A 12,017-nucleotide genomic window follows, 5' to 3' on the forward strand; every position below is an offset into this window, starting at 1 on the left:
AAGGGAACGTAGATTTGACGGTGGAGGAGACTCAGGCACGGGAAACATCCTCGTCTCCTCCGTCTATTAAGGGTAGGCAACGCATCCGCTATAGCGAATGTATGGGCAGCGGTCGCTTCGCCATATTGGCTGATTCAGATAGCCGCTTGCTCGTGCCACCTTATGATATAAAAAAATCATCATCTTCCCTGCCTTATACTACTCCCGTAGGGTCGGCGCACCGGCTTATGATGTAAAAAAAATGTTGGTAAATACATGTTTGCGTCAGAACAGTGGATAATTCAGATTATTTTAAATTCTACGGATACACTGTCGCCAAGGACTAGTCTTATTAACATATACGCTGTTGTAATTGTAACTCAAAGTTAACAGTCCGACTATTCAGTTAAAACTGTCAGAACGTTAGTTATGGAGGTACACCGGTAGAGGTAGACCTAGAAAGAGATGGATGGATTGCGGGAAAGGTGACATGATCAAAAAAGGAGTGATTAGATGACCTATGTCTCTAAGATATATTTGGGGAACAAAAACCTTTTGCGCCGACCCTACAGGAGTAGGATAGGAAGGAGCATGATGATGATGAAGTTAGGTAGGGGACTTTACAGTCAGTACTAAACACTTAGTGAAGTGTGTGAATATAGTGATAGATTAAATACAAAAGATTAAATCATTTGTCAGTCATTTTCAAGGACAATGATAAAAATAAATCTTACGTTATTTACTTGATATAGTAACAAGTTATTACCTCGTTATGTAAGCTTAAATTTACATATAAACATGGCATGACAAATGTTGCTCGTAACGCATTATGTACCAAAATACAATCGTAATCTTGGATTGGCATTCATCCACATTTCACGTAACTTTTATGTACAAGCTACTTATCTTTATTTATTGTTATATGTAATTTTAATTAAATAGGTACATATGTAGATTTTAAGTAGAGAAAGAAATTAGCACTAAAAATGCAGCCAGAATTATATCTGGACTTCTCTATAAAAAAACTGCCGATCGACACTTGCATTAACTTTACAAGAAATATTGCAAATGCAAACAAGTGTTATAGATTTTTTATTACGTTACCTCAATAAATGGTATGTTACGAAATATCATATTACGTGTTCGTGCATTTCATCTATTGCGATGCATCATTACGATGTGAGCGTTTTGTGTTTCGGTGCTCCAATATCATATGTAATAACGCTCGCCTTATCACTGCTATCTGTACGTCTCGGCTTCACTACGTCCATTCATAAGTCCTCCCCACCCCGGCCGGTGTTCAATGAACGAGCGTGTGTGCGTGCCGGGAGCCGGCGACGCGAGCGCAGCGCCCACGGACGAACTAAACGCGACTTCAGTGTCGATTGCGCAGGCCGGCAGTGCTCGTCGTACCGCGCCGCGTACAAACGTTCACAAAACAAGTGTTTAGCCGAAAAGTTCAGTGTGACCCACTCATCTATAACAAAGTGCCGTGCCAATATCGCTAATCTGGATAATATCATTAAAATCGAGAGGTAAGCACCAATGCCTGAAATGTTTATTTTCATTCAAACCCCGACGCCTACGCGCGGTGCTGTGTCGCGATTTGTAAGCGACGAATTTACATGTTATAAGTTCATTCATTGGACGGTAGGGCAGATTTATTTTATCGGCTTACGTGTGATATGAATGGACGATTAAAAGTTTTGTAATGAGTCGTTCGAGACTGTTTATTCATTACGGGCCGTTTGGACGATATCTTTGCGATCGCGTTCCGTGTGACTTCTTTAGTTGGCCGATCGGTGCGTTATCTAGGTGAGCCCGTCCGTTCCATTTCGAGTGGTGTTTTTATCCCGGCTCTACCTGAGCGTCGAGCGTCGAGTGGAGGCGGTGTGCGGTGCGCCGATCGTTTCGCCGCAACTCGTTCCTAATGATCGCACTCTTATACAAAACAGACCGCACCTTTCCAATAACAATTTCATTTATATTCAATATCGTATCGACTGCGTCCCAATTTCGCACAACGGTCGACGCTGTTCTATTATTAATTCATCGTGGACCTTTAATGGGAAAGTATCGATAAGACAAAGCAATAAATCCATAACTTTACGATCGTGTTTACCCTTTGTAGTGTAAACGACACTAGACGACACAGCCCGGTCGTGAAATGTTTCAAGCAATACTGACAATGTATACCTACATATAATATGTAAAGTAACGTGACGTAAAGTTACCTATATTTAGTTGCAGGAGGCACTCGATAGGTGTATCTTTATTTGTCTTTTATCTATATGTTTAAAAGTATAAAATTGCAATGATTCGATACTGATCACTTACCCAAGCGATACGTAATATATTTAAATATTCAAAGTGTATGCAAGGCAAGCGGCCTCATTGTTTTAAGAATTTAATATTAATATCTCCCAGGCTATATCAACAACCTCACCGTTTATTGACCCGGCAGTGAAAGAAAACATCGCGAGGAAACCTGCGGGTCTGAGAAAAATATTTTGACGAACACTATGGCCGTCAGTCTACAATATACTCTTTAGAAATATTTTTTGAATTGATGAACATTTAGAGAGCTATAAAGGTTTTACTAAGTACTGTACTGTATTTAAAAATGAATGTATGAATTAACTAAAAAGGTTTAAGAAGAATTTTTGTTATGGAATCATTGCGGCTTCCCTAAGATAGTTGTTGAAAGATCTGAGTTTCCGTTTCGCTTTTATAGAAAAAAACAATGTAAACGGCGATTAAAATCACGTTGAAGTATAGGCTTGTTTTCGGCGTGCGTGCCCATCCTCAGTATGACAAATGTTAGCTCACCTAATCTAACATGATACCGCTCTCATATCGCAATCTCGTCTAATTGCTCCCACAAATTTGACAATAAACAATGTTATCATATTCATTTATTGAATTATTTTTATATAAGGAAAAGTCGATACAAAAGCAAAGCCATAAACAAAAGGCGCATTAGGTACCTGGCTATCTACAAACTGAAAAAATAAAATTTAAAATAAATGAACTACCTAATTTCTAACTATATTTTCCTATGACTGTTTTTTAGTCACGGCTATTCGTACAACTTTTTATTTAAGAGAAAAATTAACAACACATGTTAACTATAACCTATAAAGTTGCAATAATTCCACAGCTAGCTTAACCAAACGATGAAATATTTAAACCAGATATGACAGTAGAAAAAAGTATGTCAATCTTTTTCATTAACCATTCTTGGCAAAATTACGTTTATAAACATTTTTGTTACTTATTAATTTCTTATTTGTCCGTAAAAGCATTTTCAACATGGCTACTATCTCGCAACCCGAATACCGTATGCCCCTCATTAGGTTGAATTCAGACTTTTTTTGTAGTCGAGAAAAATACCAAATAATTTATTTTAGAAGGATTTTTATTGTAGGTTTAAGGACCTTATGCAATAATGTTCTATCATATAATAAAAACAATAGGTATTTAAAAAAGAGCACGAGAGAGAGTTGTAAAAGGCATCATAATACGATTACTAATCTTACTATTATTATAAATGCGAAAGTTAAGATCGTTGGACGGATAGATGTTTGTTAGAGTATGTATCCAAAACATCGAACGGATCTTGATGAAATTTGCCATAAATTAAGAGAAAGAAGCAAGAAATAATTGGAAACTTAAAGAACACATAGAACACAAGTCACGCGGAGGGAGTCGCGGCGAAAGCTAATAAGTTATAAATGAATAATCAATTCCGTTTAACCACTCTAAACCTATGCTTAGTCTAGACTTGTGACGTTAACAATTATGTTGAAGAAAACTTTAAAACCGCAATCGTAATGCCGCAAATATCAATTGCGGTTTATTTAATACCAACATAATATAAAGATAAAGTCTGTCTTCGTTAGAAGCTATATTTAGATTATATTCTTTGAGTGTTAATCTACTACACAACAATAAAATTTAATTCCTAGTATCCAACTATAAACCTTGTAGCGGCTGTTAAAATAAATCTCCATGATTTTTCAAGGTAGACTCGCTGAATTTTATACACATATTGGAAATTGTAACATAAACATCTACGTTTCAAAACTAAATCTGTTATAAAACTAAAGTAATACTGTCTGTTTTTTCAATTCTTCGTTTTTATATTCAACACTAAATTATATAATTTCAGTTCAATACAATAGGAACTTAAATTTAGACACTCATTTTAGTAGGATTCTTTTCAAGTTTACCGTCTTCCGGCAAATAATATTTGCTATTATACTCAGTTTATTCCTAGGTTTAACTTTTAATCGCGTTTATTGTAAGGCTGTTTATCTTCAGTTGGAGTAAAAGAGAATAACGCTGGTAACCATTCTTTGTCCTTTAATGCTGTATGTCTATAGAGAGATGCCACATGGGTGATGTTGCACCGCATGCATATGCCATACGATTATGCACAACAATGCAAAGCGCAAAGACTTTATAATTGTTTGATAGAGCCGAATATATGGCATGTTTTTCGTCCATCTGGCATCTCTCTTTTAAGTAAATTTGCCGTACTGCTGGACGATTCATATGTGATGAATTTGGCTTAGTTTATTTACATTACTTACTACATGCGATGTATTTAGCTAGGAATGATGCACCGATGACTAATGCTAGTCTTTGAAGGTTACTGGCAGATCTTAGATACGTGACTATTAATTTTCTATTAAATAATAATGCAATTTACAGATAAACATTTGTTTCACTATATTAAGTACTCTGTACTTCAAATAGGTCTATTAAACTGCTTGTTTGCGAAGTTATATTTCCAATACTAGAAGAAATGCAAGCAAAACATTAATTTATTATCTACAAATAAGCAATTGACGCATTAAATGGTCAATTCTTTCAGTTGAATATTTGCTGACATCTAATAATATAGTATGATTGAAAACTGTCAAATTACACAATCGATCGGTAACATCGAAACTATGTACGGTGATAAAAATGTCAATAATTTTTTACACTTAACTACGACACCTGGCGATGCGTAATTGAATATCAAGTCATAATAAATACATTTATGATAAAAGACCACGCAGAAAGTAAATACACGTGTTTAGGAAAACGAACTTGCTACTTCGCTTTCGTTCTTTTTCGTGTCGTTTATATACGCCAATATTTATTCGTGATCTGCCTATTAGGTAAATCCAATTCACAAGAATCTAACAGAGAATTATATAAGCTAAACATTTTCACAATTGTACACAGCCATCAGCCAACAGATTGACACAATCTTACTTCTTACTACAATTATAAATGCGAAAGTTTAGATGGATAGATGTTTAGTTTACCACCTAAATGACTAAATGGATCGCGATGTAAATCTGACTATCTCAGCATATATGTAAACCAAAGTCTGGAAGAACACTGACTATTGTGTTAAATTCCACGGGGACAGTTGCGGGCGAAAACTAGTGTCGAATAATTTGAAATGTCTATCAATAATAAGTGAAATTGATGGATAGATTGCTAACATTAATCGACATTTCACTGAAGAGCACGTCAATATGTAAGCCATAATTCACGTTAACACGCTAAATCTGTTATGGAAAAATCAACCACGCTCTGCAATGCGCCATTATCACTTTATCAGACACTAACAAGCGTTATCTCTAGGCTTGAAGGTTGCGGACACACATCGCATGATATTCAAATTAAATTTTCAAATGTTGTGCAAATTTTAACTATGTCTTCCCCCGTTATATATGAAATCATAACGTCCATACTAATTATGGAAATATCGCTTATATCTATTACTGTCCAAAAGCCCGTTAAAAATAATTTCCTGTAATTCTTAAACATTAGTAATCGAATATAAAATCTAATGTAAAACAACTCTTATAAATATTCTTATCACGCGATATGAATTTTTTAAATTGAACGCATTTTAAATGTCGCTTCTGGCTGAATCTTTATTGTGCATGTGACGTGGGCGTTCTTCGAAAAAAAAAACTGTCGATCGACATATGACGGGCGCTGACTGGGTGCGAGACGCAGCTGAGGTTCGGTGCTCTATCGGATGTCTGCGAAGGCGCGGGGGGAGGGGGACACCTGCATGCAAGTCTGTGTGCGTGGGGCCCCTGCGTTTATGTTTACGCAGTTTATAATATTTTGTTGCCATCCTTTCATGTGAGAATGCGAATAGATGAAATTTAATCTCAATTTGTTGAGGTCAAATTCTAACGACAGATAGCTCTAACGGCTTTAACGAAAGTTACAAAAAAAAGAAATTTAAATTTATTTATAAATAATTTCTTAACACGCAATAAACATTAACTTACCAGCTTTTAAAAGAAACAAACAGGCGACGGTCTTATTTATTGACCATCGAACCATTTTCATTTTAACACTAATTATGTTTTCAGATACAAAGTAAAGAAACAGATTATTAATATCATAAATATTTTGCAATATCATCCAGAGACGGGCTTTTAAACATGTTACTATCTAGGGACTATTCATGTTCGTGTGGGATAGAAGTTGGATGTGTGTGCGTAGGGTGTACACCTTGCAACAACGGGACCCGGAGCAGGTAGACAAGTTGCTCGCTGACATGATTTGGGACGGATCTCGACGGCGAATATGGTTTTTGAATACACATACCCATAAACGTCGGAACTGGAATGAAACCGTACAGTTGGTTCTTAGAAAGCATTACGTTTCACCATACTGATTAATTGGCGTCTAATATTGATCGTAGAAATCACGGTTATACTTGCTGTTCTTGTGCGGCTTTATCCGCATGAAATTATAAAAACTTTATTTTATTTATCAAATTCTCAATTGCAAATCTCAAAATCCTTCATTTTGGCAGCTTGAGTTTATGGTCTCTTTCACACATGAAGGATTTTTCCAATTTATTTACAACCTAAATTAAAAGCGTGAAAATATATAGCCTAAAGCTTGTCGTAAGTGTAGACATTTTGAAGAAAGAATTATTCAAAAATATGCTATGATTGCTGACATCCTACGCCACGATGTAGTGTGTTTACGCTTTATTATATTAGAATAGATTAAATAGTTTTTTTTAATATAGTAAGTTATTGAGAAACAAACCTATTAATTGTTTTTTTTATTATTTCTTACATTAAAGATGTATCTTAAAATAATTATTGTTTCTTACGTACAAAATTTAGGCAGACTATATAATTTCAATTGGGACGTGCGTTTGACTAAAGACAATTTTTACAAAGTAACCGCTGTTTATAAGAAAATACATTTTATTAGATGCTTAAAATAGATTTACAGCAGTTTTAAATGCCGTGAAACTTTTATGATTGTAAGGGTTTACTCCGATTTATTTCTGTTTGTTTAGAATTTCATCTGTTCATGTTTTTTTTTGTAAGAGAAGGGGGCAAACGAGCGAGAACACAGATTAAAAAATGTATAAATGTAGGTATTTTAATAATAATTTTTTAATACAAATAGATTTAAACTATGCAGTTTAAGAACATTTGACCTGGATTATTTTGTATTAAAACAGTCATTTTTTTCTGTTTTATTTAATCTATTCTGTGAGTGATATCTTAAAACCTTTAATCACTAATAATAATTTATTTTCTAGAAGCTTAAAGCTGATCGAAATTGAAAGCTTAAAATCATTACGTTTCAACCAATTAGGTTGATAATGATAGTTGTGTACTTACATAAAATATGTTACAAATTTCTGTATTATAAAGTTTCTGTTCTCATAAAACAAATAGTACATAATAAACTAACCAGCTTTCATCGTACGAATTATGGACGTCACATTTCGTTCCATACTCGGCCTCCACAGTAACAATTCAGACCAAGTACTAAATATAGTACGAAATAAAACGAATGTCGCTTGCCCTTCATCCAGACTAATTAACATTAACTGATAATGTACCTAATGAGCTTAGTCATAACGTCTATTTTGATTTGGCACGCGTGGGCAGGGCAATTGGCCGTCGCCGCCCGCGTCTGTGCACCAGAATTTTTAATTATGAATTAATTAGCAACGATCAACAACACAAACTTGCCTAATAGTCGTATTAGTTTAATCTACAGTTACAACACTTGCTAGTTAAATGACTTTGTTATGACTGGACAAACATCAATACAATATCATCTACCTAAATAAAAAAATAAAAATACACCCGCTCCCCAGGTCCCTGACTTAAAATGTGTTAGGGGAACAAGAGAGCGGCATTTAAAAAAAAAATCATCTACCTATATCTATATACATATAATAAAAACGGAGTGTTTGTCTGTAATATAAGAAAAAAATAATTTCGCGAAGATGTATTTGCGTTACTGATAACGAAAACCGCATTTAAAAAATTTTGTCTGTCTGCAAGCTGCGTTTGTTCCGAGTAATCTCCAAAACGGCTGGGCCAATTTCGATCGGACTTACTCCATACTATAAGCTACTTGCTCTTATCTTAATATTGCGACGAAGTCGCGGGCAACAGTTAGTAGGATAATAAAGTTTTGTTTACTTCAACTGATTTAGATACCCGGATAGTAGTATAGTATAGTAGCCATAACATTAATGGTGGATTTAACTTTTGAAAAATATATCAATCGAATCGATTCGAAAATTCTTCTTTTTGAAATAGATTTAAAAATTGAAAACACTATTTAAAACACCACAGGATGTTTACAAAACTTCAATTTGAATTTAAAAAGACTAGGTCAAAATGGATAATAGACTTGTCACAGCACAAAAGCTTTATAAGGCTGTGTCTACATATAAAAAGTTTGTATGCACAACAACATACACAGGCTCGTGTCTCGCACAGCAAGCTTGAGTTCGATGACTGCGATAAAGTAATAAATACAATTAATTTTACATCACAATATAAAATGTATATGTCAAGCATTCATATTAAAGTGCATATACATTCTAGAAAGTGGTTAATAATCGTTAAGTAAGTTGTAGAGGTTTTACGCAAAATTAAACTAATGCTGCAATATTACGATTTTTAGCGACTCTGTCCGCGTGGATCGAAAAAACAAAAGTGCCTATGTGTTCTTGTGTGTGTAGTCTCTACGTCTATACGAAATTTCATCGAGATCCGTTCAGCCGTTTAGGCTAAAAACTCTAACAAACATCCATCCATCCATCTAAACTTTTGCATCTTATAATATTAGTAAGACTATGTATTAGCCATAACGTTTTTATAATGTTAAATTGATTCATTTCAATATTGTGGTATTCAAGTAAACATTAAAACAGCATTGTCTGTAAATGCACTGTAAAAATGTGCGTATTGGTAAACAGTTTTGTATGCTAATAGTGGTGCTCCTTCACTGTCAGATGTAATGCAATTGCAAACTTATCACTTTTAAAACGATGGAGATTTACAATTCATATGTGAGAATTCCGTATTTGTTGGTATATATTTGTATTTTGACAATGGTAGTGCCCGCTTTAACATCTTAGCACTGCAGGGTCGACACGCCCGGTGTAATACCACGACCACACAGAAGACAGGCGTGAAATGGAAGCAATTCCGTGTTTCGTCTGATGAGTGTGGTGCCGGAGGCCTAATTTAAGTCCCTTTCTCTTTACCACCCGTTTCTTTTAGGAGAGGATGGGAAGAGGAAGTGGATTTGACGGAGGAGGAGATGCATAGGAAGGGCAAATATACTCTTTATGTGCGTCTCCTCCTCTGTCGGATAAGGGTAGGCAACGCATCTGCAATTGCAGATGTCTATGGGCAGCGGTCGCTTCGCCATTTTGGCGGATTCAGGTGGCCGCTTGCTCGTTTGCCACCTTATGTTATAAAAAAAAAGTATGCATATTTTTAACGTTTTTTTAAAGGCTACCCCGAAAGATATGTAGAGTATGTGAATTAAAAAACGGTTGAAGCAGTTTTATTTGCTGTTTAATTAATTTCATTTTAAACCGAGAGATGGCGTTGTAAACATTTTTTTTCTGGATAAATGCAAAATATTACACGACGTCTGTTGGCACAAGACTAAAAATATACAATTCTACGTTATTAGTAGATAAAGTTGAGTGGGTTAAGGGACCCGTGGGTTGGTGTAGGCCAAGGTTTCTCGCCATCGAAATGTCCATAGCATATCGTAGAGTAGGTGCGGACAATGGACAAGGGACAGTTAAAATACAAATGATTGCATTCTTCTCACGGTCCTACTCATAGTGACGATATTAAGACGATTACAAACTTGGTTTTTTATTTTATTTTTATAACTTAAATCACCATGCCTGAATCAAATTGTCAACATCTGTGTACATCGGTATGAACGTTGAATGTCTGCGCGTTTTGAACTCATCCCATTTATCCCATCCGATTATATTGTATTATTACCAAATGAAATACATATCACAATATAACATTAAAATGTGTTTTTTTATGCGAATAAAATATAATAATTGTCTATTTTCCTAAAATAACGCGTTTATGTCCAACGCAGAATTTTTTCGGCATAAAAACTTTTTAATTGCGTTATATATTTCGTGATGTATAGATTACATTAGTATCACAAACAAAATAAATCCTTCTTGCGAGTTGTTATAATGATTTTATCAAAATAAAAAGGGACAGTGTATAATAAAAAATTTTCTTTGTCTAGCAGTCTTTTTTGTTATATCTATTATCTATAACATTTTATTTATTGGTAAATTTACGGCATATTAGACACATAAGTAAAATGATCACAAAATAGTAGCTATCTCATAATAAAAAAGCTAAGCCCAAACATGACACTGTGTAATTGGTCTATTTGTAAATTGTGATATAGTTTTCTTATAACTTTTTCAGTAGTGAAAACTCATCAGGCAATATGATTTGAAATTCAAAGTATGTCATCCCAACAAATGCATAGATTATTTGAGGAGTCTCAGCACGCAACATAAAGATTGTTTTGATACGAGGTAACCCTTTATCGACGCCATCAGAACACGTTACTTCGATCATATGTATCTTTCACCAATCGTTTCACGACTTAAAATAGAATTGTATTCTTGTATTGGAATAAAATAAAGAATATGTTACCATATTCAAAACATAACCTACAATGTACCATTGTTGATTTATTAGATTGCAGCCAGAGCTTTTATTTAACTATAGTTTAAGGCAATCTATTTTTTTTTATCTTCAAAACTCAATAATCTTTTACAGTAGATAAAGGAAACTTTATATCTATATCAATATTATAAAGTGGGAAGATATGTATTTTTGTATTTATTGAAATAACTCAAAAAATATTAGACCAATTTTTAAAATTCTTTCACTAATAAAAAGCTACGTTATACGAGTAACATAGGCTACATTTATTACTATTTTAACTCATGGGACTTATTCCTTTTGTATGTCACAAAATTAAACTGATTTAAAATTCCTTTTCTCACATTAGTCATAGAGTTATGAGCGTCTGTCAGGCGGGGTGAGGGGTTGGGCGCGGGGGAGGTCTAAATATAGCCCGTATGCAACAGGTGGCCACCCTTCTTCGCTACACCCACGCTCAGCTCAGCTTTATTGACCATACAAAATATACGACAAAATATAGGACTTATTTGCAATTTTTTCCTACCACCGATTTCAGTTTAAATCGACACTGACAATTCAGTTTGAGTATGACAAATCTATACTCAGGACTGTTTAAGTAACAATTAAAACTTTGACTTAATTGTGAAGACTGTATCTATTGTAAGGACATTAGTACTGTTTAGGTACCAATCTATTTCTATCACCAAGGGATGTCCCATTTTGTCGACTGATACGCGATCAACCGTAGCAAGCGGAAAGGGATGTTCCTGGCATTTATTTATACACCATTCTTAAACGACCCGACAAACAAACACTTGAAACACATTTATATTGTTTTCTAAAGATGTTATAATAGATTAACTGTTAGTCTGTACTTCTGTATCTATACTAATATTATAAAGAGAAAAGATTTGTATTGAAATAACTCAAAAATTACTGGGCCGATTTTAGAAACTCTTTCACCGTTAAAAAGGCAATTTATCTGTGACTGACATAGGCTATATTTTTTAATATCACGCGGGCGAA

General features: G+C 34.5%; 1 protein-coding gene across 1 annotated transcript in view; it reads left to right on the forward strand.

Annotated features, from left to right (window-relative positions):
• The first annotated feature begins 1,333 nt into the window (after nt 1-1,333).
• Nucleotides 1,334-12,017, forward strand: part of LOC106101086 (protein C-ets-2) — a 122,849-nt gene continuing 112,165 nt past the window's right edge. The window contains exon 1 of the mRNA XM_013280191.1: nt 1,334-1,514. The gene's annotated coding sequence lies outside the window, so the exon portion shown is untranslated. The remainder of the gene's footprint in view (nt 1,515-12,017) is intronic.

Source organism: Papilio polytes, unplaced genomic scaffold, assembly GCF_000836215.1.
Source record: "Papilio polytes unplaced genomic scaffold, Ppol_1.0 DF824024.1, whole genome shotgun sequence".
In the NCBI taxonomy this organism is placed as follows: Eukaryota; Metazoa; Arthropoda; class Insecta; order Lepidoptera; family Papilionidae; genus Papilio; species Papilio polytes.